This window comes from Schistocerca piceifrons, unplaced genomic scaffold (genome assembly GCF_021461385.2).
Source record: "Schistocerca piceifrons isolate TAMUIC-IGC-003096 unplaced genomic scaffold, iqSchPice1.1 HiC_scaffold_1699, whole genome shotgun sequence".
Taxonomy (NCBI): domain Eukaryota; kingdom Metazoa; phylum Arthropoda; class Insecta; order Orthoptera; family Acrididae; genus Schistocerca; species Schistocerca piceifrons.
The window spans coordinates 18,249-45,932 of record NW_025727566.1 but is presented as its reverse complement, the minus strand read 5'-3'; the positions used below and the strand labels follow the sequence as shown (position 1 = coordinate 45,932).

Genomic DNA, 27,684 nt, shown 5'->3' with positions numbered 1-27,684 from the left:
GCAGCCGCATTTTTTTTTATTGACAATTCGTCACGTTAGCGCGAACGCAATCCTGAGTTCCAAAACTTATGAGCCGGAAGGACGTGCTTCGTGTATTTTTTTTTTGTGAGCTTTATAAATTTATTTATTAACATTACATCGTTACAAGCTAACAACTTTACAACATAAAACATGAACAGAATTGTAATTTTAAGCACTTCCTTCCGCAATCCGACGTGCCAGCAGAGCGACTGCCGAACTAGCGGGCGCGCCGCCGTGTGTGTGAGACGCGCAGCTTCTCGTTGCACCTCCTGTCATCCGCTTGGCGCGTGCAGCCTTCGACACTCGCGGAAGACGCATCTTGTCCCTGGCGTCCAGCGCAGGAGGGCTGGCGCGCGGCCGGCCGGCGTGTGGCCTGTGCGGGGTGTGGCAGTGTCTTGTTGGAGGGCGCCACTGCTGGCGATGTGAGCTTCCTCGCCTCGCCTCGCCTCGCCTCAGACGAGGTGTTTGCGTAATTTGCAGTGCATTCGCACCATTCCTGTCCCTGTGCCTGTCCCCGTCCCGACTTGTCCCGACTTTGCTCGACTGCCGCTCGCTGCCGCTCGGGTCGTGGCCCATATAACAGCGCAAGCACAAGAAACGTCTGCAGGAGATGAGGAGACGAGACGAGACGACTAAAGAATAACTTTATGATTACATATCGAAGTAGGAATTGTACACCGCTACACAACAACAGGCGCTGACGTATTTCAGAACATATCTGCCTATTCGTACTGTTTTGTCGTTTTCAAAGACTTCCTGGCGAACTTGGTTAGCACATTCTCCCTCAAACTGAGACATTTACTGCAATTTCGTACCTTATGGTCACTACAGTAGTTTAAAATGCTTAAGCAAGAATCTTTGTCACAACAGAACGGTGGTATGGAAAGAGGGCGGTATAAAAAAAAAAAAAGTAAATGAAGGGGAGCCAACAGCACGTGGTGTTCCCAGGCGGTCACCCATCCAAGTACTAACCACGCCCGATGTTGCTTAACTTCGGTGATCGGACGAGAACCGGTGTACTCAACATGGTATGGCCGTTGGCGCCCATATAATGTAGGCGCATGGCAGAATTCGCATTCGGTTCTTATCCCAACACACACAAAATCTTACTTTTCGGTCGAAAGCAGCCGCATTTTTTTTTATTGACAATTCGTCACGTTAGCGCGAACGCAATCCTGAGTTCCAAAACTTATGAGCCGGAAGGACGTGCTTCGTGTATTTTTTTTTTGTGAGCTTTATAAATTTATTTATTAACATTACATCGTTACAAGCTAACAACTTTACAACATAAAACATGAACAGAATTGTAATTTTAAGCACTTCCTTCCGCAATCCGACGTGCCAGCAGAGCGACTGCCGAACTAGCGGGCGCGCCGCCGTGTGTGTGAGACGCGCAGCTTCTCGTTGCACCTCCTGTCATCCGCTTGGCGCGTGCAGCCTTCGACACTCGCGGAAGACGCATCTTGTCCCTGGCGTCCAGCGCAGGAGGGCTGGCGCGCGGCCGACCGGCGTAGGGCCTGTGCGGGGTGTGGCACAGTCTTGTTGGAGGGCGCCACTGCTGGCGATGTGAGCTTCCTCGCCTCGCCTCGCCTCGCCTCAGACGAGGTGTTTGCGTAATTTGCAGTGCATTCGCACCATTCCTGTCCCTGTGCCTGTCCCCGTCCCGACTTGTCCCGACTTTGCTCGACTGCCGCTCGCTGCCGCTCGGGTCGTGGCCCATATAACAGCGCAAGCACAAGAAACGTCTGCAGGAGATGAGGAGACGAGACGAGACGACTAAAGAATAACTTTATGATTACATATCGAAGTAGGAATTGTACACCGCTACACAACAACAGGCGCTGACGTATTTCAGAACATATCTGCCTATTCGTACTGTTTTGTCGTTTTCAAAGACTTCCTGGCGAACTTGGTTAGCACATTCTCCCTCAAACTGAGACATTTACTGCAATTTCGTACCTTATGGTCACTACAGTAGTTTAAAATGCTTAAGCAAGAATCTTTGTCACAACAGAACGGTGGTATGGAAAGAGGGCGGTATAAAAAAAAAAAAAGTAAATGAAGGGGAGCCAACAGCACGTGGTGTTCCCAGGCGGTCAACCATCCAAGTACTAACCACGCCCGATGTTGCTTAACTTCGGTGATCGGACGAGAACCGGTGTACTCAACATGGTATGGCCGTTGGCGCCCATATAATGTAGGCGCATGGCAGAATTCGCATTCGGTTCTTATCCCAACACACACAAAATCTTACTTTTCGGTCGAAAGCAGCCGCATTTTTTTTTATTGACAATTCGTCACGTTAGCGCGAACGCAATCCTGAGTTCCAAAACTTATGAGCCGGAAGGACGTGCTTCGTGTATTTTTTTTTTGTGAGCTTTATAAATTTATTTATTAACATTACATCGTTACAAGCTAACAACTTTACAACATAAAACATGAACAGAATTGTAATTTTAAGCACTTCCTTCCGCAATCCGACGTGCCAGCAGAGCGACTGCCGAACTAGCGGGCGCGCCGCCGTGTGTGTGAGACGCGCAGCTTCTCGTTGCACCTCCTGTCATCCGCTTGGCGCGTGCAGCCTTCGACACTCGCGGAAGACGCATCTTGTCCCTGGCGTCCAGCGCAGGAGGGCTGGCGCGCGGCCGGCCGGCGTGTGGCCTGTGCGGGGTGTGGCAGTGTCTTGTTGGAGGGCGCCACTGCTGGCGATGTGAGCTTCCTCGCCTCGCCTCGCCTCGCCTCAGACGAGGTGTTTGCGTAATTTGCAGTGCATTCGCACCATTCCTGTCCCTGTGCCTGTCCCCGTCCCGACTTGTCCCGACTTTGCTCGACTGCCGCTCGCTGCCGCTCGGGTCGTGGCCCATATAACAGCGCAAGCACAAGAAACGTCTGCAGGAGATGAGGAGACGAGACGAGACGACTAAAGAATAACTTTATGATTACATATCGAAGTAGGAATTGTACACCGCTACACAACAACAGGCGCTGACGTATTTCAGAACATATCTGCCTATTCGTACTGTTTTGTCGTTTTCAAAGACTTCCTGGCGAACTTGGTTAGCACATTCTCCCTCAAACTGAGACATTTACTGCAATTTCGTACCTTATGGTCACTACAGTAGTTTAAAATGCTTAAGCAAGAATCTTTGTCACAACAGAACGGTGGTATGGAAAGAGGGCGGTATAAAAAAAAAAAAAGTAAATGAAGGGGAGCCAACAGCACGTGGTGTTCCCAGGCGGTCACCCATCCAAGTACTAACCACGCCCGATGTTGCTTAACTTCGGTGATCGGACGAGAACCGGTGTACTCAACATGGTATGGCCGTTGGCGCCCATATAATGTAGGCGCATGGCAGAATTCGCATTCGGTTCTTATCCCAACACACACAAAATCTTACTTTTCGGTCGAAAGCAGCCGCATTTTTTTTTATTGACAATTCGTCACGTTAGCGCGAACGCAATCCTGAGTTCCAAAACTTATGAGCCGGAAGGACGTGCTTCGTGTATTTTTTTTTTGTGAGCTTTATAAATTTATTTATTAACATTACATCGTTACAAGCTAACAACTTTACAACATAAAACATGAACAGAATTGTAATTTTAAGCACTTCCTTCCGCAATCCGACGTGCCAGCAGAGCGACTGCCGAACTAGCGGGCGCGCCGCCGTGTGTGTGAGACGCGCAGCTTCTCGTTGCACCTCCTGTCATCCGCTTGGCGCGTGCAGCCTTCGACACTCGCGGAAGACGCATCTTGTCCCTGGCGTCCAGCGCAGGAGGGCTGGCGCGCGGCCGACCGGCGTAGGGCCTGTGCGGGGTGTGGCACAGTCTTGTTGGAGGGCGCCACTGCTGGCGATGTGAGCTTCCTCGCCTCGCCTCGCCTCGCCTCAGACGAGGTGTTTGCGTAATTTGCAGTGCATTCGCACCATTCCTGTCCCTGTGCCTGTCCCCGTCCCGACTTGTCCCGACTTTGCTCGACTGCCGCTCGCTGCCGCTCGGGTCGTGGCCCATATAACAGCGCAAGCACAAGAAACGTCTGCAGGAGATGAGGAGACGAGACGAGACGACTAAAGAATAACTTTATGATTACATATCGAAGTAGGAATTGTACACCGCTACACAACAACAGGCGCTGACGTATTTCAGAACATATCTGCCTATTCGTACTGTTTTGTCGTTTTCAAAGACTTCCTGGCGAACTTGGTTAGCACATTCTCCCTCAAACTGAGACATTTACTGCAATTTCGTACCTTATGGTCACTACAGTAGTTTAAAATGCTTAAGCAAGAATCTTTGTCACAACAGAACGGTGGTATGGAAAGAGGGCGGTATAAAAAAAAAAAAAGTAAATGAAGGGGAGCCAACAGCACGTGGTGTTCCCAGGCGGTCAACCATCCAAGTACTAACCACGCCCGATGTTGCTTAACTTCGGTGATCGGACGAGAACCGGTGTACTCAACATGGTATGGCCGTTGGCGCCCATATAATGTAGGCGCATGGCAGAATTCGCATTCGGTTCTTATCCCAACACACACAAAATCTTACTTTTCGGTCGAAAGCAGCCGCATTTTTTTTTATTGACAATTCGTCACGTTAGCGCGAACGCAATCCTGAGTTCCAAAACTTATGAGCCGGAAGGACGTGCTTCGTGTATTTTTTTTTTGTGAGCTTTATAAATTTATTTATTAACATTACATCGTTACAAGCTAACAACTTTACAACATAAAACATGAACAGAATTGTAATTTTAAGCACTTCCTTCCGCAATCCGACGTGCCAGCAGAGCGACTGCCGAACTAGCGGGCGCGCCGCCGTGTGTGTGAGACGCGCAGCTTCTCGTTGCACCTCCTGTCATCCGCTTGGCGCGTGCAGCCTTCGACACTCGCGGAAGACGCATCTTGTCCCTGGCGTCCAGCGCAGGAGGGCTGGCGCGCGGCCGGCCGGCGTGTGGCCTGTGCGGGGTGTGGCAGTGTCTTGTTGGAGGGCGCCACTGCTGGCGATGTGAGCTTCCTCGCCTCGCCTCGCCTCGCCTCAGACGAGGTGTTTGCGTAATTTGCAGTGCATTCGCACCATTCCTGTCCCTGTGCCTGTCCCCGTCCCGACTTGTCCCGACTTTGCTCGACTGCCGCTCGCTGCCGCTCGGGTCGTGGCCCATATAACAGCGCAAGCACAAGAAACGTCTGCAGGAGATGAGGAGACGAGACGAGACGACTAAAGAATAACTTTATGATTACATATCGAAGTAGGAATTGTACACCGCTACACAACAACAGGCGCTGACGTATTTCAGAACATATCTGCCTATTCGTACTGTTTTGTCGTTTTCAAAGACTTCCTGGCGAACTTGGTTAGCACATTCTCCCTCAAACTGAGACATTTACTGCAATTTCGTACCTTATGGTCACTACAGTAGTTTAAAATGCTTAAGCAAGAATCTTTGTCACAACAGAACGGTGGTATGGAAAGAGGGCGGTATAAAAAAAAAAAAAGTAAATGAAGGGGAGCCAACAGCACGTGGTGTTCCCAGGCGGTCAACCATCCAAGTACTAACCACGCCCGATGTTGCTTAACTTCGGTGATCGGACGAGAACCGGTGTACTCAACATGGTATGGCCGTTGGCGCCCATATAATGTAGGCGCATGGCAGAATTCGCATTCGGTTCTTATCCCAACACACACAAAATCTTACTTTTCGGTCGAAAGCAGCCGCATTTTTTTTTATTGACAATTCGTCACGTTAGCGCGAACGCAATCCTGAGTTCCAAAACTTATGAGCCGGAAGGACGTGCTTCGTGTATTTTTTTTTTGTGAGCTTTATAAATTTATTTATTAACATTACATCGTTACAAGCTAACAACTTTACAACATAAAACATGAACAGAATTGTAATTTTAAGCACTTCCTTCCGCAATCCGACGTGCCAGCAGAGCGACTGCCGAACTAGCGGGCGCGCCGCCGTGTGTGTGAGACGCGCAGCTTCTCGTTGCACCTCCTGTCATCCGCTTGGCGCGTGCAGCCTTCGACACTCGCGGAAGACGCATCTTGTCCCTGGCGTCCAGCGCAGGAGGGCTGGCGCGCGGCCGACCGGCGTAGGGCCTGTGCGGGGTGTGGCACAGTCTTGTTGGAGGGCGCCACTGCTGGCGATGTGAGCTTCCTCGCCTCGCCTCGCCTCGCCTCAGACGAGGTGTTTGCGTAATTTGCAGTGCATTCGCACCATTCCTGTCCCTGTGCCTGTCCCCGTCCCGACTTGTCCCGACTTTGCTCGACTGCCGCTCGCTGCCGCTCGGGTCGTGGCCCATATAACAGCGCAAGCACAAGAAACGTCTGCAGGAGATGAGGAGACGAGACGAGACGACTAAAGAATAACTTTATGATTACATATCGAAGTAGGAATTGTACACCGCTACACAACAACAGGCGCTGACGTATTTCAGAACATATCTGCCTATTCGTACTGTTTTGTCGTTTTCAAAGACTTCCTGGCGAACTTGGTTAGCACATTCTCCCTCAAACTGAGACATTTACTGCAATTTCGTACCTTATGGTCACTACAGTAGTTTAAAATGCTTAAGCAAGAATCTTTGTCACAACAGAACGGTGGTATGGAAAGAGGGCGGTATAAAAAAAAAAAAAGTAAATGAAGGGGAGCCAACAGCACGTGGTGTTCCCAGGCGGTCAACCATCCAAGTACTAACCACGCCCGATGTTGCTTAACTTCGGTGATCGGACGAGAACCGGTGTACTCAACATGGTATGGCCGTTGGCGCCCATATAATGTAGGCGCATGGCAGAATTCGCATTCGGTTCTTATCCCAACACACACAAAATCTTACTTTTCGGTCGAAAGCAGCCGCATTTTTTTTTATTGACAATTCGTCACGTTAGCGCGAACGCAATCCTGAGTTCCAAAACTTATGAGCCGGAAGGACGTGCTTCGTGTATTTTTTTTTTGTGAGCTTTATAAATTTATTTATTAACATTACATCGTTACAAGCTAACAACTTTACAACATAAAACATGAACAGAATTGTAATTTTAAGCACTTCCTTCCGCAATCCGACGTGCCAGCAGAGCGACTGCCGAACTAGCGGGCGCGCCGCCGTGTGTGTGAGACGCGCAGCTTCTCGTTGCACCTCCTGTCATCCGCTTGGCGCGTGCAGCCTTCGACACTCGCGGAAGACGCATCTTGTCCCTGGCGTCCAGCGCAGGAGGGCTGGCGCGCGGCCGGCCGGCGTGTGGCCTGTGCGGGGTGTGGCAGTGTCTTGTTGGAGGGCGCCACTGCTGGCGATGTGAGCTTCCTCGCCTCGCCTCGCCTCGCCTCAGACGAGGTGTTTGCGTAATTTGCAGTGCATTCGCACCATTCCTGTCCCTGTGCCTGTCCCCGTCCCGACTTGTCCCGACTTTGCTCGACTGCCGCTCGCTGCCGCTCGGGTCGTGGCCCATATAACAGCGCAAGCACAAGAAACGTCTGCAGGAGATGAGGAGACGAGACGAGACGACTAAAGAATAACTTTATGATTACATATCGAAGTAGGAATTGTACACCGCTACACAACAACAGGCGCTGACGTATTTCAGAACATATCTGCCTATTCGTACTGTTTTGTCGTTTTCAAAGACTTCCTGGCGAACTTGGTTAGCACATTCTCCCTCAAACTGAGACATTTACTGCAATTTCGTACCTTATGGTCACTACAGTAGTTTAAAATGCTTAAGCAAGAATCTTTGTCACAACAGAACGGTGGTATGGAAAGAGGGCGGTATAAAAAAAAAAAAAGTAAATGAAGGGGAGCCAACAGCACGTGGTGTTCCCAGGCGGTCAACCATCCAAGTACTAACCACGCCCGATGTTGCTTAACTTCGGTGATCGGACGAGAACCGGTGTACTCAACATGGTATGGCCGTTGGCGCCCATATAATGTAGGCGCATGGCAGAATTCGCATTCGGTTCTTATCCCAACACACACAAAATCTTACTTTTCGGTCGAAAGCAGCCGCATTTTTTTTTATTGACAATTCGTCACGTTAGCGCGAACGCAATCCTGAGTTCCAAAACTTATGAGCCGGAAGGACGTGCTTCGTGTATTTTTTTTTTGTGAGCTTTATAAATTTATTTATTAACATTACATCGTTACAAGCTAACAACTTTACAACATAAAACATGAACAGAATTGTAATTTTAAGCACTTCCTTCCGCAATCCGACGTGCCAGCAGAGCGACTGCCGAACTAGCGGGCGCGCCGCCGTGTGTGTGAGACGCGCAGCTTCTCGTTGCACCTCCTGTCATCCGCTTGGCGCGTGCAGCCTTCGACACTCGCGGAAGACGCATCTTGTCCCTGGCGTCCAGCGCAGGAGGGCTGGCGCGCGGCCGGCCGGCGTGTGGCCTGTGCGGGGTGTGGCAGTGTCTTGTTGGAGGGCGCCACTGCTGGCGATGTGAGCTTCCTCGCCTCGCCTCGCCTCGCCTCAGACGAGGTGTTTGCGTAATTTGCAGTGCATTCGCACCATTCCTGTCCCTGTGCCTGTCCCCGTCCCGACTTGTCCCGACTTTGCTCGACTGCCGCTCGCTGCCGCTCGGGTCGTGGCCCATATAACAGCGCAAGCACAAGAAACGTCTGCAGGAGATGAGGAGACGAGACGAGACGACTAAAGAATAACTTTATGATTACATATCGAAGTAGGAATTGTACACCGCTACACAACAACAGGCGCTGACGTATTTCAGAACATATCTGCCTATTCGTACTGTTTTGTCGTTTTCAAAGACTTCCTGGCGAACTTGGTTAGCACATTCTCCCTCAAACTGAGACATTTACTGCAATTTCGTACCTTATGGTCACTACAGTAGTTTAAAATGCTTAAGCAAGAATCTTTGTCACAACAGAACGGTGGTATGGAAAGAGGGCGGTATAAAAAAAAAAAAAGTAAATGAAGGGGAGCCAACAGCACGTGGTGTTCCCAGGCGGTCAACCATCCAAGTACTAACCACGCCCGATGTTGCTTAACTTCGGTGATCGGACGAGAACCGGTGTACTCAACATGGTATGGCCGTTGGCGCCCATATAATGTAGGCGCATGGCAGAATTCGCATTCGGTTCTTATCCCAACACACACAAAATCTTACTTTTCGGTCGAAAGCAGCCGCATTTTTTTTTATTGACAATTCGTCACGTTAGCGCGAACGCAATCCTGAGTTCCAAAACTTATGAGCCGGAAGGACGTGCTTCGTGTATTTTTTTTTTGTGAGCTTTATAAATTTATTTATTAACATTACATCGTTACAAGCTAACAACTTTACAACATAAAACATGAACAGAATTGTAATTTTAAGCACTTCCTTCCGCAATCCGACGTGCCAGCAGAGCGACTGCCGAACTAGCGGGCGCGCCGCCGTGTGTGTGAGACGCGCAGCTTCTCGTTGCACCTCCTGTCATCCGCTTGGCGCGTGCAGCCTTCGACACTCGCGGAAGACGCATCTTGTCCCTGGCGTCCAGCGCAGGAGGGCTGGCGCGCGGCCGGCCGGCGTGTGGCCTGTGCGGGGTGTGGCAGTGTCTTGTTGGAGGGCGCCACTGCTGGCGATGTGAGCTTCCTCGCCTCGCCTCGCCTCGCCTCAGACGAGGTGTTTGCGTAATTTGCAGTGCATTCGCACCATTCCTGTCCCTGTGCCTGTCCCCGTCCCGACTTGTCCCGACTTTGCTCGACTGCCGCTCGCTGCCGCTCGGGTCGTGGCCCATATAACAGCGCAAGCACAAGAAACGTCTGCAGGAGATGAGGAGACGAGACGAGACGACTAAAGAATAACTTTATGATTACATATCGAAGTAGGAATTGTACACCGCTACACAACAACAGGCGCTGACGTATTTCAGAACATATCTGCCTATTCGTACTGTTTTGTCGTTTTCAAAGACTTCCTGGCGAACTTGGTTAGCACATTCTCCCTCAAACTGAGACATTTACTGCAATTTCGTACCTTATGGTCACTACAGTAGTTTAAAATGCTTAAGCAAGAATCTTTGTCACAACAGAACGGTGGTATGGAAAGAGGGCGGTATAAAAAAAAAAAAAGTAAATGAAGGGGAGCCAACAGCACGTGGTGTTCCCAGGCGGTCAACCATCCAAGTACTAACCACGCCCGATGTTGCTTAACTTCGGTGATCGGACGAGAACCGGTGTACTCAACATGGTATGGCCGTTGGCGCCCATATAATGTAGGCGCATGGCAGAATTCGCATTCGGTTCTTATCCCAACACACACAAAATCTTACTTTTCGGTCGAAAGCAGCCGCATTTTTTTTTATTGACAATTCGTCACGTTAGCGCGAACGCAATCCTGAGTTCCAAAACTTATGAGCCGGAAGGACGTGCTTCGTGTATTTTTTTTTTGTGAGCTTTATAAATTTATTTATTAACATTACATCGTTACAAGCTAACAACTTTACAACATAAAACATGAACAGAATTGTAATTTTAAGCACTTCCTTCCGCAATCCGACGTGCCAGCAGAGCGACTGCCGAACTAGCGGGCGCGCCGCCGTGTGTGTGAGACGCGCAGCTTCTCGTTGCACCTCCTGTCATCCGCTTGGCGCGTGCAGCCTTCGACACTCGCGGAAGACGCATCTTGTCCCTGGCGTCCAGCGCAGGAGGGCTGGCGCGCGGCCGACCGGCGTAGGGCCTGTGCGGGGTGTGGCACAGTCTTGTTGGAGGGCGCCACTGCTGGCGATGTGAGCTTCCTCGCCTCGCCTCGCCTCGCCTCAGACGAGGTGTTTGCGTAATTTGCAGTGCATTCGCACCATTCCTGTCCCTGTGCCTGTCCCCGTCCCGACTTGTCCCGACTTTGCTCGACTGCCGCTCGCTGCCGCTCGGGTCGTGGCCCATATAACAGCGCAAGCACAAGAAACGTCTGCAGGAGATGAGGAGACGAGACGAGACGACTAAAGAATAACTTTATGATTACATATCGAAGTAGGAATTGTACACCGCTACACAACAACAGGCGCTGACGTATTTCAGAACATATCTGCCTATTCGTACTGTTTTGTCGTTTTCAAAGACTTCCTGGCGAACTTGGTTAGCACATTCTCCCTCAAACTGAGACATTTACTGCAATTTCGTACCTTATGGTCACTACAGTAGTTTAAAATGCTTAAGCAAGAATCTTTGTCACAACAGAACGGTGGTATGGAAAGAGGGCGGTATAAAAAAAAAAAAAGTAAATGAAGGGGAGCCAACAGCACGTGGTGTTCCCAGGCGGTCAACCATCCAAGTACTAACCACGCCCGATGTTGCTTAACTTCGGTGATCGGACGAGAACCGGTGTACTCAACATGGTATGGCCGTTGGCGCCCATATAATGTAGGCGCATGGCAGAATTCGCATTCGGTTCTTATCCCAACACACACAAAATCTTACTTTTCGGTCGAAAGCAGCCGCATTTTTTTTTATTGACAATTCGTCACGTTAGCGCGAACGCAATCCTGAGTTCCAAAACTTATGAGCCGGAAGGACGTGCTTCGTGTATTTTTTTTTTGTGAGCTTCATAAATTTATTTATTAACATTACATCGTTACAAGCTAACAACTTTACAACATAAAACATGAACAGAATTGTAATTTTAAGCACTTCCTTCCGCAATCCGACGTGCCAGCAGAGCGACTGCCGAACTAGCGGGCGCGCCGCCGTGTGTGTGAGACGCGCAGCTTCTCGTTGCACCTCCTGTCATCCGCTTGGCGCGTGCAGCCTTCGACACTCGCGGAAGACGCATCTTGTCCCTGGCGTCCAGCGCAGGAGGGCTGGCGCGCGGCCGGCCGGCGTGTGGCCTGTGCGGGGTGTGGCAGTGTCTTGTTGGAGGGCGCCACTGCTGGCGATGTGAGCTTCCTCGCCTCGCCTCGCCTCGCCTCAGACGAGGTGTTTGCGTAATTTGCAGTGCATTCGCACCATTCCTGTCCCTGTGCCTGTCCCCGTCCCGACTTGTCCCGACTTTGCTCGACTGCCGCTCGCTGCCGCTCGGGTCGTGGCCCATATAACAGCGCAAGCACAAGAAACGTCTGCAGGAGATGAGGAGACGAGACGAGACGACTAAAGAATAACTTTATGATTACATATCGAAGTAGGAATTGTACACCGCTACACAACAACAGGCGCTGACGTATTTCAGAACATATCTGCCTATTCGTACTGTTTTGTCGTTTTCAAAGACTTCCTGGCGAACTTGGTTAGCACATTCTCCCTCAAACTGAGACATTTACTGCAATTTCGTACCTTATGGTCACTACAGTAGTTTAAAATGCTTAAGCAAGAATCTTTGTCACAACAGAACGGTGGTATGGAAAGAGGGCGGTATAAAAAAAAAAAAAGTAAATGAAGGGGAGCCAACAGCACGTGGTGTTCCCAGGCGGTCAACCATCCAAGTACTAACCACGCCCGATGTTGCTTAACTTCGGTGATCGGACGAGAACCGGTGTACTCAACATGGTATGGCCGTTGGCGCCCATATAATGTAGGCGCATGGCAGAATTCGCATTCGGTTCTTATCCCAACACACACAAAATCTTACTTTTCGGTCGAAAGCAGCCGCATTTTTTTTTATTGACAATTCGTCACGTTAGCGCGAACGCAATCCTGAGTTCCAAAACTTATGAGCCGGAAGGACGTGCTTCGTGTATTTTTTTTTTGTGAGCTTCATAAATTTATTTATTAACATTACATCGTTACAAGCTAACAACTTTACAACATAAAACATGAACAGAATTGTAATTTTAAGCACTTCCTTCCGCAATCCGACGTGCCAGCAGAGCGACTGCCGAACTAGCGGGCGCGCCGCCGTGTGTGTGAGACGCGCAGCTTCTCGTTGCACCTCCTGTCATCCGCTTGGCGCGTGCAGCCTTCGACACTCGCGGAAGACGCATCTTGTCCCTGGCGTCCAGCGCAGGAGGGCTGGCGCGCGGCCGGCCGGCGTGTGGCCTGTGCGGGGTGTGGCAGTGTCTTGTTGGAGGGCGCCACTGCTGGCGATGTGAGCTTCCTCGCCTCGCCTCGCCTCGCCTCAGACGAGGTGTTTGCGTAATTTGCAGTGCATTCGCACCATTCCTGTCCCTGTGCCTGTCCCCGTCCCGACTTGTCCCGACTTTGCTCGACTGCCGCTCGCTGCCGCTCGGGTCGTGGCCCATATAACAGCGCAAGCACAAGAAACGTCTGCAGGAGATGAGGAGACGAGACGAGACGACTAAAGAATAACTTTATGATTACATATCGAAGTAGGAATTGTACACCGCTACACAACAACAGGCGCTGACGTATTTCAGAACATATCTGCCTATTCGTACTGTTTTGTCGTTTTCAAAGACTTCCTGGCGAACTTGGTTAGCACATTCTCCCTCAAACTGAGACATTTACTGCAATTTCGTACCTTATGGTCACTACAGTAGTTTAAAATGCTTAAGCAAGAATCTTTGTCACAACAGAACGGTGGTATGGAAAGAGGGCGGTATAAAAAAAAAAAAAGTAAATGAAGGGGAGCCAACAGCACGTGGTGTTCCCAGGCGGTCAACCATCCAAGTACTAACCACGCCCGATGTTGCTTAACTTCGGTGATCGGACGAGAACCGGTGTACTCAACATGGTATGGCCGTTGGCGCCCATATAATGTAGGCGCATGGCAGAATTCGCATTCGGTTCTTATCCCAACACACACAAAATCTTACTTTTCGGTCGAAAGCAGCCGCATTTTTTTTTATTGACAATTCGTCACGTTAGCGCGAACGCAATCCTGAGTTCCAAAACTTATGAGCCGGAAGGACGTGCTTCGTGTATTTTTTTTTTGTGAGCTTTATAAATTTATTTATTAACATTACATCGTTACAAGCTAACAACTTTACAACATAAAACATGAACAGAATTGTAATTTTAAGCACTTCCTTCCGCAATCCGACGTGCCAGCAGAGCGACTGCCGAACTAGCGGGCGCGCCGCCGTGTGTGTGAGACGCGCAGCTTCTCGTTGCACCTCCTGTCATCCGCTTGGCGCGTGCAGCCTTCGACACTCGCGGAAGACGCATCTTGTCCCTGGCGTCCAGCGCAGGAGGGCTGGCGCGCGGCCGGCCGGCGTGTGGCCTGTGCGGGGTGTGGCAGTGTCTTGTTGGAGGGCGCCACTGCTGGCGATGTGAGCTTCCTCGCCTCGCCTCGCCTCGCCTCAGACGAGGTGTTTGCGTAATTTGCAGTGCATTCGCACCATTCCTGTCCCTGTGCCTGTCCCCGTCCCGACTTGTCCCGACTTTGCTCGACTGCCGCTCGCTGCCGCTCGGGTCGTGGCCCATATAACAGCGCAAGCACAAGAAACGTCTGCAGGAGATGAGGAGACGAGACGAGACGACTAAAGAATAACTTTATGATTACATATCGAAGTAGGAATTGTACACCGCTACACAACAACAGGCGCTGACGTATTTCAGAACATATCTGCCTATTCGTACTGTTTTGTCGTTTTCAAAGACTTCCTGGCGAACTTGGTTAGCACATTCTCCCTCAAACTGAGACATTTACTGCAATTTCGTACCTTATGGTCACTACAGTAGTTTAAAATGCTTAAGCAAGAATCTTTGTCACAACAGAACGGTGGTATGGAAAGAGGGCGGTATAAAAAAAAAAAAAGTAAATGAAGGGGAGCCAACAGCACGTGGTGTTCCCAGGCGGTCACCCATCCAAGTACTAACCACGCCCGATGTTGCTTAACTTCGGTGATCGGACGAGAACCGGTGTACTCAACATGGTATGGCCGTTGGCGCCCATATAATGTAGGCGCATGGCAGAATTCGCATTCGGTTCTTATCCCAACACACACAAAATCTTACTTTTCGGTCGAAAGCAGCCGCATTTTTTTTTATTGACAATTCGTCACGTTAGCGCGAACGCAATCCTGAGTTCCAAAACTTATGAGCCGGAAGGACGTGCTTCGTGTATTTTTTTTTTGTGAGCTTTATAAATTTATTTATTAACATTACATCGTTACAAGCTAACAACTTTACAACATAAAACATGAACAGAATTGTAATTTTAAGCACTTCCTTCCGCAATCCGACGTGCCAGCAGAGCGACTGCCGAACTAGCGGGCGCGCCGCCGTGTGTGTGAGACGCGCAGCTTCTCGTTGCACCTCCTGTCATCCGCTTGGCGCGTGCAGCCTTCGACACTCGCGGAAGACGCATCTTGTCCCTGGCGTCCAGCGCAGGAGGGCTGGCGCGCGGCCGACCGGCGTAGGGCCTGTGCGGGGTGTGGCACAGTCTTGTTGGAGGGCGCCACTGCTGGCGATGTGAGCTTCCTCGCCTCGCCTCGCCTCGCCTCAGACGAGGTGTTTGCGTAATTTGCAGTGCATTCGCACCATTCCTGTCCCTGTGCCTGTCCCCGTCCCGACTTGTCCCGACTTTGCTCGACTGCCGCTCGCTGCCGCTCGGGTCGTGGCCCATATAACAGCGCAAGCACAAGAAACGTCTGCAGGAGATGAGGAGACGAGACGAGACGACTAAAGAATAACTTTATGATTACATATCGAAGTAGGAATTGTACACCGCTACACAACAACAGGCGCTGACGTATTTCAGAACATATCTGCCTATTCGTACTGTTTTGTCGTTTTCAAAGACTTCCTGGCGAACTTGGTTAGCACATTCTCCCTCAAACTGAGACATTTACTGCAATTTCGTACCTTATGGTCACTACAGTAGTTTAAAATGCTTAAGCAAGAATCTTTGTCACAACAGAACGGTGGTATGGAAAGAGGGCGGTATAAAAAAAAAAAAAGTAAATGAAGGGGAGCCAACAGCACGTGGTGTTCCCAGGCGGTCAACCATCCAAGTACTAACCACGCCCGATGTTGCTTAACTTCGGTGATCGGACGAGAACCGGTGTACTCAACATGGTATGGCCGTTGGCGCCCATATAATGTAGGCGCATGGCAGAATTCGCATTCGGTTCTTATCCCAACACACACAAAATCTTACTTTTCGGTCGAAAGCAGCCGCATTTTTTTTTATTGACAATTCGTCACGTTAGCGCGAACGCAATCCTGAGTTCCAAAACTTATGAGCCGGAAGGACGTGCTTCGTGTATTTTTTTTTTGTGAGCTTCATAAATTTATTTATTAACATTACATCGTTACAAGCTAACAACTTTACAACATAAAACATGAACAGAATTGTAATTTTAAGCACTTCCTTCCGCAATCCGACGTGCCAGCAGAGCGACTGCCGAACTAGCGGGCGCGCCGCCGTGTGTGTGAGACGCGCAGCTTCTCGTTGCACCTCCTGTCATCCGCTTGGCGCGTGCAGCCTTCGACACTCGCGGAAGACGCATCTTGTCCCTGGCGTCCAGCGCAGGAGGGCTGGCGCGCGGCCGGCCGGCGTGTGGCCTGTGCGGGGTGTGGCAGTGTCTTGTTGGAGGGCGCCACTGCTGGCGATGTGAGCTTCCTCGCCTCGCCTCGCCTCGCCTCAGACGAGGTGTTTGCGTAATTTGCAGTGCATTCGCACCATTCCTGTCCCTGTGCCTGTCCCCGTCCCGACTTGTCCCGACTTTGCTCGACTGCCGCTCGCTGCCGCTCGGGTCGTGGCCCATATAACAGCGCAAGCACAAGAAACGTCTGCAGGAGATGAGGAGACGAGACGAGACGACTAAAGAATAACTTTATGATTACATATCGAAGTAGGAATTGTACACCGCTACACAACAACAGGCGCTGACGTATTTCAGAACATATCTGCCTATTCGTACTGTTTTGTCGTTTTCAAAGACTTCCTGGCGAACTTGGTTAGCACATTCTCCCTCAAACTGAGACATTTACTGCAATTTCGTACCTTATGGTCACTACAGTAGTTTAAAATGCTTAAGCAAGAATCTTTGTCACAACAGAACGGTGGTATGGAAAGAGGGCGGTATAAAAAAAAAAAAAGTAAATGAAGGGGAGCCAACAGCACGTGGTGTTCCCAGGCGGTCAACCATCCAAGTACTAACCACGCCCGATGTTGCTTAACTTCGGTGATCGGACGAGAACCGGTGTACTCAACATGGTATGGCCGTTGGCGCCCATATAATGTAGGCGCATGGCAGAATTCGCATTCGGTTCTTATCCCAACACACACAAAATCTTACTTTTCGGTCGAAAGCAGCCGCATTTTTTTTTATTGACAATTCGTCACGTTAGCGCGAACGCAATCCTGAGTTCCAAAACTTATGAGCCGGAAGGACGTGCTTCGTGTATTTTTTTTTTGTGAGCTTTATAAATTTATTTATTAACATTACATCGTTACAAGCTAACAACTTTACAACATAAAACATGAACAGAATTGTAATTTTAAGCACTTCCTTCCGCAATCCGACGTGCCAGCAGAGCGACTGCCGAACTAGCGGGCGCGCCGCCGTGTGTGTGAGACGCGCAGCTTCTCGTTGCACCTCCTGTCATCCGCTTGGCGCGTGCAGCCTTCGACACTCGCGGAAGACGCATCTTGTCCCTGGCGTCCAGCGCAGGAGGGCTGGCGCGCGGCCGGCCGGCGTGTGGCCTGTGCGGGGTGTGGCAGTGTCTTGTTGGAGGGCGCCACTGCTGGCGATGTGAGCTTCCTCGCCTCGCCTCGCCTCGCCTCAGACGAGGTGTTTGCGTAATTTGCAGTGCATTCGCACCATTCCTGTCCCTGTGCCTGTCCCCGTCCCGACTTGTCCCGACTTTGCTCGACTGCCGCTCGCTGCCGCTCGGGTCGTGGCCCATATAACAGCGCAAGCACAAGAAACGTCTGCAGGAGATGAGGAGACGAGACGAGACGACTAAAGAATAACTTTATGATTACATATCGAAGTAGGAATTGTACACCGCTACACAACAACAGGCGCTGACGTATTTCAGAACATATCTGCCTATTCGTACTGTTTTGTCGTTTTCAAAGACTTCCTGGCGAACTTGGTTAGCACATTCTCCCTCAAACTGAGACATTTACTGCAATTTCGTACCTTATGGTCACTACAGTAGTTTAAAATGCTTAAGCAAGAATCTTTGTCACAACAGAACGGTGGTATGGAAAGAGGGCGGTATAAAAAAAAAAAAAGTAAATGAAGGGGAGCCAACAGCACGTGGTGTTCCCAGGCGGTCACCCATCCAAGTACTAACCACGCCCGATGTTGCTTAACTTCGGTGATCGGACGAGAACCGGTGTACTCAACATGGTATGGCCGTTGGCGCCCATATAATGTAGGCGCATGGCAGAATTCGCATTCGGTTCTTATCCCAACACACACAAAATCTTACTTTTCGGTCGAAAGCAGCCGCATTTTTTTTTATTGACAATTCGTCACGTTAGCGCGAACGCAATCCTGAGTTCCAAAACTTATGAGCCGGAAGGACGTGCTTCGTGTATTTTTTTTTTGTGAGCTTTATAAATTTATTTATTAACATTACATCGTTACAAGCTAACAACTTTACAACATAAAACATGAACAGAATTGTAATTTTAAGCACTTCCTTCCGCAATCCGACGTGCCAGCAGAGCGACTGCCGAACTAGCGGGCGCGCCGCCGTGTGTGTGAGACGCGCAGCTTCTCGTTGCACCTCCTGTCATCCGCTTGGCGCGTGCAGCCTTCGACACTCGCGGAAGACGCATCTTGTCCCTGGCGTCCAGCGCAGGAGGGCTGGCGCGCGGCCGACCGGCGTAGGGCCTGTGCGGGGTGTGGCACAGTCTTGTTGGAGGGCGCCACTGCTGGCGATGTGAGCTTCCTCGCCTCGCCTCGCCTCGCCTCAGACGAGGTGTTTGCGTAATTTGCAGTGCATTCGCACCATTCCTGTCCCTGTGCCTGTCCCCGTCCCGACTTGTCCCGACTTTGCTCGACTGCCGCTCGCTGCCGCTCGGGTCGTGGCCCATATAACAGCGCAAGCACAAGAAACGTCTGCAGGAGATGAGGAGACGAGACGAGACGACTAAAGAATAACTTTATGATTACATATCGAAGTAGGAATTGTACACCGCTACACAACAACAGGCGCTGACGTATTTCAGAACATATCTGCCTATTCGTACTGTTTTGTCGTTTTCAAAGACTTCCTGGCGAACTTGGTTAGCACATTCTCCCTCAAACTGAGACATTTACTGCAATTTCGTACCTTATGGTCACTACAGTAGTTTAAAATGCTTAAGCAAGAATCTTTGTCACAACAGAACGGTGGTATGGAAAGAGGGCGGTATAAAAAAAAAAAAAGTAAATGAAGGGGAGCCAACAGCACGTGGTGTTCCCAGGCGGTCAACCATCCAAGTACTAACCACGCCCGATGTTGCTTAACTTCGGTGATCGGACGAGAACCGGTGTACTCAACATGGTATGGCCGTTGGCGCCCATATAATGTAGGCGCATGGCAGAATTCGCATTCGGTTCTTATCCCAACACACACAAAATCTTACTTTTCGGTCGAAAGCAGCCGCATTTTTTTTTATTGACAATTCGTCACGTTAGCGCGAACGCAATCCTGAGTTCCAAAACTTATGAGCCGGAAGGACGTGCTTCGTGTATTTTTTTTTTGTGAGCTTTATAAATTTATTTATTAACATTACATCGTTACAAGCTAACAACTTTACAACATAAAACATGAACAGAATTGTAATTTTAAGCACTTCCTTCCGCAATCCGACGTGCCAGCAGAGCGACTGCCGAACTAGCGGGCGCGCCGCCGTGTGTGTGAGACGCGCAGCTTCTCGTTGCACCTCCTGTCATCCGCTTGGCGCGTGCAGCCTTCGACACTCGCGGAAGACGCATCTTGTCCCTGGCGTCCAGCGCAGGAGGGCTGGCGCGCGGCCGGCCGGCGTGTGGCCTGTGCGGGGTGTGGCAGTGTCTTGTTGGAGGGCGCCACTGCTGGCGATGTGAGCTTCCTCGCCTCGCCTCGCCTCGCCTCAGACGAGGTGTTTGCGTAATTTGCAGTGCATTCGCACCATTCCTGTCCCTGTGCCTGTCCCCGTCCCGACTTGTCCCGACTTTGCTCGACTGCCGCTCGCTGCCGCTCGGGTCGTGGCCCATATAACAGCGCAAGCACAAGAAACGTCTGCAGGAGATGAGGAGACGAGACGAGACGACTAAAGAATAACTTTATGATTACATATCGAAGTAGGAATTGTACACCGCTACACAACAACAGGCGCTGACGTATTTCAGAACATATCTGCCTATTCGTACTGTTTTGTCGTTTTCAAAGACTTCCTGGCGAACTTGGTTAGCACATTCTCCCTCAAACTGAGACATTTACTGCAATTTCGTACCTTATGGTCACTACAGTAGTTTAAAATGCTTAAGCAAGAATCTTTGTCACAACAGAACGGTGGTATGGAAAGAGGGCGGTATAAAAAAAAAAAAAGTAAATGAAGGGGAGCCAACAGCACGTGGTGTTCCCAGGCGGTCAACCATCCAAGTACTAACCACGCCCGATGTTGCTTAACTTCGGTGATCGGACGAGAACCGGTGTACTCAACATGGTATGGCCGTTGGCGCCCATATAATGTAGGCGCATGGCAGAATTCGCATTCGGTTCTTATCCCAACACACACAAAATCTTACTTTTCGGTCGAAAGCAGCCGCATTTTTTTTTATTGACAATTCGTCACGTTAGCGCGAACGCAATCCTGAGTTCCAAAACTTATGAGCCGGAAGGACGTGCTTCGTGTATTTTTTTTTTGTGAGCTTTATAAATTTATTTATTAACATTACATCGTTACAAGCTAACAACTTTACAACATAAAACATGAACAGAATTGTAATTTTAAGCACTTCCTTCCGCAATCCGACGTGCCAGCAGAGCGACTGCCGAACTAGCGGGCGCGCCGCCGTGTGTGTGAGACGCGCAGCTTCTCGTTGCACCTCCTGTCATCCGCTTGGCGCGTGCAGCCTTCGACACTCGCGGAAGACGCATCTTGTCCCTGGCGTCCAGCGCAGGAGGGCTGGCGCGCGGCCGGCCGGCGTGTGGCCTGTGCGGGGTGTGGCAGTGTCTTGTTGGAGGGCGCCACTGCTGGCGATGTGAGCTTCCTCGCCTCGCCTCGCCTCGCCTCAGACGAGGTGTTTGCGTAATTTGCAGTGCATTCGCACCATTCCTGTCCCTGTGCCTGTCCCCGTCCCGACTTGTCCCGACTTTGCTCGACTGCCGCTCGCTGCCGCTCGGGTCGTGGCCCATATAACAGCGCAAGCACAAGAAACGTCTGCAGGAGATGAGGAGACGAGACGAGACGACTAAAGAATAACTTTATGATTACATATCGAAGTAGGAATTGTACACCGCTACACAACAACAGGCGCTGACGTATTTCAGAACATATCTGCCTATTCGTACTGTTTTGTCGTTTTCAAAGACATCCTGGCGAACTTGGTTAGCACATTCTCCCTCAAACTGAGACATTTACTGCAATTTCGTACCTTATGGTCACTACAGTAGTTTAAAATGCTTAAGCAAGAATCTTTGTCACAACAGAACGGTGGTATGGAAAGAGGGCGGTATAAAAAAAAAAAAAGTAAATGAAGGGGAGCCAACAGCACGTGGTGTTCCCAGGCGGTCACCCATCCAAGTACTAACCACGCCCGATGTTGCTTAACTTCGGTGATCGGACGAGAACCGGTGTACTCAACATGGTATGGCCGTTGGCGCCCATATAATGTAGGCGCATGGCAGAATTCGCATTCGGTTCTTATCCCAACACACACAAAATCTTACTTTTCGGTCGAAAGCAGCCGCATTTTTTTTTATTGACAATTCGTCACGTTAGCGCGAACGCAATCCTGAGTTCCAAAACTTATGAGCCGGAAGGACGTGCTTCGTGTATTTTTTTTTTGTGAGCTTTATAAATTTATTTATTAACATTACATCGTTACAAGCTAACAACTTTACAACATAAAACATGAACAGAATTGTAATTTTAAGCACTTCCTTCCGCAATCCGACGTGCCAGCAGAGCGACTGCCGAACTAGCGGGCGCGCCGCCGTGTGTGTGAGACGCGCAGCTTCTCGTTGCACCTCCTGTCATCCGCTTGGCGCGTGCAGCCTTCGACACTCGCGGAAGACGCATCTTGTCCCTGGCGTCCAGCGCAGGAGGGCTGGCGCGCGGCCGACCGGCGTAGGGCCTGTGCGGGGTGTGGCACAGTCTTGTTGGAGGGCGCCACTGCTGGCGATGTGAGCTTCCTCGCCTCGCCTCGCCTCGCCTCAGACGAGGTGTTTGCGTAATTTGCAGTGCATTCGCACCATTCCTGTCCCTGTGCCTGTCCCCGTCCCGACTTGTCCCGACTTTGCTCGACTGCCGCTCGCTGCCGCTCGGGTCGTGGCCCATATAACAGCGCAAGCACAAGAAACGTCTGCAGGAGATGAGGAGACGAGACGAGACGACTAAAGAATAACTTTATGATTACATATCGAAGTAGGAATTGTACACCGCTACACAACAACAGGCGCTGACGTATTTCAGAACATATCTGCCTATTCGTACTGTTTTGTCGTTTTCAAAGACTTCCTGGCGAACTTGGTTAGCACATTCTCCCTCAAACTGAGACATTTACTGCAATTTCGTACCTTATGGTCACTACAGTAGTTTAAAATGCTTAAGCAAGAATCTTTGTCACAACAGAACGGTGGTATGGAAAGAGGGCGGTATAAAAAAAAAAAAAGTAAATGAAGGGGAGCCAACAGCACGTGGTGTTCCCAGGCGGTCAACCATCCAAGTACTAACCACGCCCGATGTTGCTTAACTTCGGTGATCGGACGAGAACCGGTGTACTCAACATGGTATGGCCGTTGGCGCCCATATAATGTAGGCGCATGGCAGAATTCGCATTCGGTTCTTATCCCAACACACACAAAATCTTACTTTTCGGTCGAAAGCAGCCGCATTTTTTTTTATTGACAATTCGTCACGTTAGCGCGAACGCAATCCTGAGTTCCAAAACTTATGAGCCGGAAGGACGTGCTTCGTGTATTTTTTTTTTGTGAGCTTTATAAATTTATTTATTAACATTACATCGTTACAAGCTAACAACTTTACAACATAAAACATGAACAGAATTGTAATTTTAAGCACTTCCTTCCGCAATCCGACGTGCCAGCAGAGCGACTGCCGAACTAGCGGGCGCGCCGCCGTGTGTGTGAGACGCGCAGCTTCTCGTTGCACCTCCTGTCATCCGCTTGGCGCGTGCAGCCTTCGACACTCGCGGAAGACGCATCTTGTCCCTGGCGTCCAGCGCAGGAGGGCTGGCGCGCGGCCGGCCGGCGTGTGGCCTGTGCGGGGTGTGGCAGTGTCTTGTTGGAGGGCGCCACTGCTGGCGATGTGAGCTTCCTCGCCTCGCCTCGCCTCGCCTCAGACGAGGTGTTTGCGTAATTTGCAGTGCATTCGCACCATTCCTGTCCCTGTGCCTGTCCCCGTCCCGACTTGTCCCGACTTTGCTCGACTGCCGCTCGCTGCCGCTCGGGTCGTGGCCCATATAACAGCGCAAGCACAAGAAACGTCTGCAGGAGATGAGGAGACGAGACGAGACGACTAAAGAATAACTTTATGATTACATATCGAAGTAGGAATTGTACACCGCTACACAACAACAGGCGCTGACGTATTTCAGAACATATCTGCCTATTCGTACTGTTTTGTCGTTTTCAAAGACTTCCTGGCGAACTTGGTTAGCACATTCTCCCTCAAACTGAGACATTTACTGCAATTTCGTACCTTATGGTCACTACAGTAGTTTAAAATGCTTAAGCAAGAATCTTTGTCACAACAGAACGGTGGTATGGAAAGAGGGCGGTATAAAAAAAAAAAAAGTAAATGAAGGGGAGCCAACAGCACGTGGTGTTCCCAGGCGGTCAACCATCCAAGTACTAACCACGCCCGATGTTGCTTAACTTCGGTGATCGGACGAGAACCGGTGTACTCAACATGGTATGGCCGTTGGCGCCCATATAATGTAGGCGCATGGCAGAATTCGCATTCGGTTCTTATCCCAACACACACAAAATCTTACTTTTCGGTCGAAAGCAGCCGCATTTTTTTTTATTGACAATTCGTCACGTTAGCGCGAACGCAATCCTGAGTTCCAAAACTTATGAGCCGGAAGGACGTGCTTCGTGTATTTTTTTTTTGTGAGCTTTATAAATTTATTTATTAACATTACATCGTTACAAGCTAACAACTTTACAACATAAAACATGAACAGAATTGTAATTTTAAGCACTTCCTTCCGCAATCCGACGTGCCAGCAGAGCGACTGCCGAACTAGCGGGCGCGCCGCCGTGTGTGTGAGACGCGCAGCTTCTCGTTGCACCTCCTGTCATCCGCTTGGCGCGTGCAGCCTTCGACACTCGCGGAAGACGCATCTTGTCCCTGGCGTCCAGCGCAGGAGGGCTGGCGCGCGGCCGGCCGGCGTGTGGCCTGTGCGGGGTGTGGCAGTGTCTTGTTGGAGGGCGCCACTGCTGGCGATGTGAGCTTCCTCGCCTCGCCTCGCCTCGCCTCAGACGAGGTGTTTGCGTAATTTGCAGTGCATTCGCACCATTCCTGTCCCTGTGCCTGTCCCCGTCCCGACTTGTCCCGACTTTGCTCGACTGCCGCTCGCTGCCGCTCGGGTCGTGGCCCATATAACAGCGCAAGCACAAGAAACGTCTGCAGGAGATGAGGAGACGAGACGAGACGACTAAAGAATAACTTTATGATTACATATCGAAGTAGGAATTGTACACCGCTACACAACAACAGGCGCTGACGTATTTCAGAACATATCTGCCTATTCGTACTGTTTTGTCGTTTTCAAAGACTTCCTGGCGAACTTGGTTAGCACATTCTCCCTCAAACTGAGACATTTACTGCAATTTCGTACCTTATGGTCACTACAGTAGTTTAAAATGCTTAAGCAAGAATCTTTGTCACAACAGAACGGTGGTATGGAAAGAGGGCGGTATAAAAAAAAAAAAGTAAATGAAGGGGAGCCAACAGCACGTGGTGTTCCCAGGCGGTCACCCATCCAAGTACTAACCACGCCCGATGTTGCTTAACTTCGGTGATCGGACGAGAACCGGTGTACTCAACATGGTATGGCCGTTGGCGCCCATATAATGTAGGCGCATGGCAGAATTCGCATTCGGTTCTTATCCCAACACACACAAAATCTTACTTTTCGGTCGAAAGCAGCCGCATTTTTTTTTATTGACAATTCGTCACGTTAGCGCGAACGCAATCCTGAGTTCCAAAACTTATGAGCCGGAAGGACGTGCTTCGTGTATTTTTTTTTTGTGAGCTTTATAAATTTATTTATTAACATTACATCGTTACAAGCTAACAACTTTACAACATAAAACATGAACAGAATTGTAATTTTAAGCACTTCCTTCCGCAATCCGACGTGCCAGCAGAGCGACTGCCGAACTAGCGGGCGCGCCGCCGTGTGTGTGAGACGCGCAGCTTCTCGTTGCACCTCCTGTCATCCGCTTGGCGCGTGCAGCCTTCGACACTCGCGGAAGACGCATCTTGTCCCTGGCGTCCAGCGCAGGAGGGCTGGCGCGCGGCCGGCCGGCGTGTGGCCTGTGCGGGGTGTGGCAGTGTCTTGTTGGAGGGCGCCACTGCTGGCGATGTGAGCTTCCTCGCCTCGCCTCGCCTCGCCTCAGACGAGGTGTTTGCGTAATTTGCAGTGCATTCGCACCATTCCTGTCCCTGTGCCTGTCCCCGTCCCGACTTGTCCCGACTTTGCTCGACTGCCGCTCGCTGCCGCTCGGGTCGTGGCCCATATAACAGCGCAAGCACAAGAAACGTCTGCAGGAGATGAGGAGACGAGACGAGACGACTAAAGAATAACTTTATGATTACATATCGAAGTAGGAATTGTACACCGCTACACAACAACAGGCGCTGACGTATTTCAGAACATATCTGCCTATTCGTACTGTTTTGTCGTTTTCAAAGACTTCCTGGCGAACTTGGTTAGCACATTCTCCCTCAAACTGAGACATTTACTGCAATTTCGTACCTTATGGTCACTACAGTAGTTTAAAATGCTTAAGCAAGAATCTTTGTCACAACAGAACGGTGGTATGGAAAGAGGGCGGTATAAAAAAAAAAAAAGTAAATGAAGGGGAGCCAACAGCACGTGGTGTTCCCAGGCGGTCAACCATCCAAGTACTAACCACGCCCGATGTTGCTTAACTTCGGTGATCGGACGAGAACCGGTGTACTCAACATGGCATGGCCGTTGGCGCCCATATAATGTAGGCGCATGGCAGAATTCGCATTCGGTTCTTATCCCAACACACACAAAATCTTACTTTTCGGTCGAAAGCAGCCGCATTTTTTTTTATTGACAATTCGTCACGTTAGCGCGAACGCAATCCTGAGTTCCAAAACTTATGAGCCGGAAGGACGTGCTTCGTGTATTTTTTTTTTGTGAGCTTTATAAATTTATTTATTAACATTACATCGTTACAAGCTAACAACTTTACAACATAAAACATGAACAGAATTGTAATTTTAAGCACTTCCTTCCGCAATCCGACGTGCCAGCAGAGCGACTGCCGAACTAGCGGGCGCGCCGCCGTGTGTGTGAGACGCGCAGCTTCTCGTTGCACCTCCTGTCATCCGCTTGGCGCGTGCAGCCTTCGACACTCGCGGAAGACGCATCTTGTCCCTGGCGTCCAGCGCAGGAGGGCTGGCGCGCGGCCGGCCGGCGTGTGGCCTGTGCGGGGTGTGGCAGTGTCTTGTTGGAGGGCGCCACTGCTGGCGATGTGAGCTTCCTCGCCTCGCCTCGCCTCGCCTCAGACGAGGTGTTTGCGTAATTTGCAGTGCATTCGCACCATTCCTGTCCCTGTGCCTGTCCCCGTCCCGACTTGTCCCGACTTTGCTCGACTGCCGCTCGCTGCCGCTCGGGTCGTGGCCCATATAACAGCGCAAGCACAAGAAACGTCTGCAGGAGATGAGGAGACGAGACGAGACGACTAAAGAATAACTTTATGATTACATATCGAAGTAGGAATTGTACACCGCTACACAACAACAGGCGCTGACGTATTTCAGAACATATCTGCCTATTCGTACTGTTTTGTCGTTTTCAAAGACTTCCTGGCGAACTTGGTTAGCACATTCTCCCTCAAACTGAGACATTTACTGCAATTTCGTACCTTATGGTCACTACAGTAGTTTAAAATGCTTAAGCAAGAATCTTTGTCACAACAGAACGGTGGTATGGAAAGAGGGCGGTATAAAAAAAAAAAAAGTAAATGAAGGGGAGCCAACAGCACGTGGTGTTCCCAGGCGGTCAACCATCCAAGTACTAACCACGCCCGATGTTGCTTAACTTCGGTGATCGGACGAGAACCGGTGTACTCAACATGGTATGGCCGTTGGCGCCCATATAATGTAGGCGCATGGCAGAATTCGCATTCGGTTCTTATCCCAACACACACAAAATCTTACTTTTCGGTCGAAAGCAGCCGCATTTTTTTTTATTGACAATTCGTCACGTTAGCGCGAACGCAATCCTGAGTTCCAAAACTTATGAGCCGGAAGGACGTGCTTCGTGTATTTTTTTTTTGTGAGCTTTATAAATTTATTTATTAACATTACATCGTTACAAGCTAACAACTTTACAACATAAAACATGAACAGAATTGTAATTTTAAGCACTTCCTTCCGCAATCCGACGTGCCAGCAGAGCG

The 27,684-nt window shown here is 50.1% G+C and overlaps 24 non-coding genes across 24 annotated transcripts; all 24 read right to left on the bottom strand.

Annotated features, from left to right (window-relative positions):
• Window positions 1-944: 944 nt before the first annotated feature.
• LOC124737404 lies at window positions 945-1,063 on the bottom strand. Its single transcript, XR_007009741.1, has one exon. It is a non-coding gene; the product is annotated as a 5S ribosomal RNA (ribosomal RNA).
• Window positions 1,064-2,088: 1,025 nt separating this feature from the next.
• LOC124737379 lies at window positions 2,089-2,207 on the bottom strand. Its single transcript, XR_007009718.1, has one exon. It is a non-coding gene; the product is annotated as a 5S ribosomal RNA (ribosomal RNA).
• Window positions 2,208-3,232: 1,025 nt separating this feature from the next.
• LOC124737403 lies at window positions 3,233-3,351 on the bottom strand. Its single transcript, XR_007009740.1, has one exon. It is a non-coding gene; the product is annotated as a 5S ribosomal RNA (ribosomal RNA).
• Window positions 3,352-4,376: 1,025 nt separating this feature from the next.
• LOC124737378 lies at window positions 4,377-4,495 on the bottom strand. Its single transcript, XR_007009717.1, has one exon. It is a non-coding gene; the product is annotated as a 5S ribosomal RNA (ribosomal RNA).
• Window positions 4,496-5,520: 1,025 nt separating this feature from the next.
• LOC124737377 lies at window positions 5,521-5,639 on the bottom strand. Its single transcript, XR_007009716.1, has one exon. It is a non-coding gene; the product is annotated as a 5S ribosomal RNA (ribosomal RNA).
• Window positions 5,640-6,664: 1,025 nt separating this feature from the next.
• On the bottom strand, window positions 6,665-6,783 carry LOC124737375. Its single transcript, XR_007009714.1, has one exon. It is a non-coding gene; the product is annotated as a 5S ribosomal RNA (ribosomal RNA).
• A 1,025-nt stretch (window positions 6,784-7,808) lies between these two features.
• On the bottom strand, window positions 7,809-7,927 carry LOC124737374. The gene has a single exon (XR_007009713.1). It is a non-coding gene; the product is annotated as a 5S ribosomal RNA (ribosomal RNA).
• Window positions 7,928-8,952: 1,025 nt separating this feature from the next.
• Window positions 8,953-9,071, bottom strand: LOC124737372. Its single transcript, XR_007009712.1, has one exon. It is a non-coding gene; the product is annotated as a 5S ribosomal RNA (ribosomal RNA).
• A 1,025-nt stretch (window positions 9,072-10,096) lies between these two features.
• Window positions 10,097-10,215, bottom strand: LOC124737371. Its single transcript, XR_007009711.1, has one exon. It is a non-coding gene; the product is annotated as a 5S ribosomal RNA (ribosomal RNA).
• Window positions 10,216-11,240: 1,025 nt separating this feature from the next.
• Window positions 11,241-11,359, bottom strand: LOC124737370. Its single transcript, XR_007009710.1, has one exon. It is a non-coding gene; the product is annotated as a 5S ribosomal RNA (ribosomal RNA).
• Window positions 11,360-12,384: 1,025 nt separating this feature from the next.
• On the bottom strand, window positions 12,385-12,503 carry LOC124737369. The gene has a single exon (XR_007009709.1). It is a non-coding gene; the product is annotated as a 5S ribosomal RNA (ribosomal RNA).
• Window positions 12,504-13,528: 1,025 nt separating this feature from the next.
• LOC124737368 lies at window positions 13,529-13,647 on the bottom strand. Its single transcript, XR_007009708.1, has one exon. It is a non-coding gene; the product is annotated as a 5S ribosomal RNA (ribosomal RNA).
• A 1,025-nt stretch (window positions 13,648-14,672) lies between these two features.
• LOC124737402 lies at window positions 14,673-14,791 on the bottom strand. The gene has a single exon (XR_007009739.1). It is a non-coding gene; the product is annotated as a 5S ribosomal RNA (ribosomal RNA).
• A 1,025-nt stretch (window positions 14,792-15,816) lies between these two features.
• On the bottom strand, window positions 15,817-15,935 carry LOC124737367. The gene has a single exon (XR_007009707.1). It is a non-coding gene; the product is annotated as a 5S ribosomal RNA (ribosomal RNA).
• Window positions 15,936-16,960: 1,025 nt separating this feature from the next.
• Window positions 16,961-17,079, bottom strand: LOC124737366. Its single transcript, XR_007009706.1, has one exon. It is a non-coding gene; the product is annotated as a 5S ribosomal RNA (ribosomal RNA).
• Window positions 17,080-18,104: 1,025 nt separating this feature from the next.
• Window positions 18,105-18,223, bottom strand: LOC124737401. Its single transcript, XR_007009738.1, has one exon. It is a non-coding gene; the product is annotated as a 5S ribosomal RNA (ribosomal RNA).
• Window positions 18,224-19,248: 1,025 nt separating this feature from the next.
• Window positions 19,249-19,367, bottom strand: LOC124737365. The gene has a single exon (XR_007009705.1). It is a non-coding gene; the product is annotated as a 5S ribosomal RNA (ribosomal RNA).
• A 1,025-nt stretch (window positions 19,368-20,392) lies between these two features.
• On the bottom strand, window positions 20,393-20,511 carry LOC124737363. Its single transcript, XR_007009703.1, has one exon. It is a non-coding gene; the product is annotated as a 5S ribosomal RNA (ribosomal RNA).
• A 1,025-nt stretch (window positions 20,512-21,536) lies between these two features.
• Window positions 21,537-21,655, bottom strand: LOC124737399. The gene has a single exon (XR_007009736.1). It is a non-coding gene; the product is annotated as a 5S ribosomal RNA (ribosomal RNA).
• Window positions 21,656-22,680: 1,025 nt separating this feature from the next.
• Window positions 22,681-22,799, bottom strand: LOC124737361. Its single transcript, XR_007009702.1, has one exon. It is a non-coding gene; the product is annotated as a 5S ribosomal RNA (ribosomal RNA).
• A 1,025-nt stretch (window positions 22,800-23,824) lies between these two features.
• Window positions 23,825-23,943, bottom strand: LOC124737360. The gene has a single exon (XR_007009701.1). It is a non-coding gene; the product is annotated as a 5S ribosomal RNA (ribosomal RNA).
• Window positions 23,944-24,967: 1,024 nt separating this feature from the next.
• LOC124737398 lies at window positions 24,968-25,086 on the bottom strand. The gene has a single exon (XR_007009735.1). It is a non-coding gene; the product is annotated as a 5S ribosomal RNA (ribosomal RNA).
• A 1,025-nt stretch (window positions 25,087-26,111) lies between these two features.
• Window positions 26,112-26,230, bottom strand: LOC124737391. The gene has a single exon (XR_007009729.1). It is a non-coding gene; the product is annotated as a 5S ribosomal RNA (ribosomal RNA).
• A 1,025-nt stretch (window positions 26,231-27,255) lies between these two features.
• LOC124737359 lies at window positions 27,256-27,374 on the bottom strand. The gene has a single exon (XR_007009700.1). It is a non-coding gene; the product is annotated as a 5S ribosomal RNA (ribosomal RNA).
• Window positions 27,375-27,684: the final 310 nt, after the last annotated feature.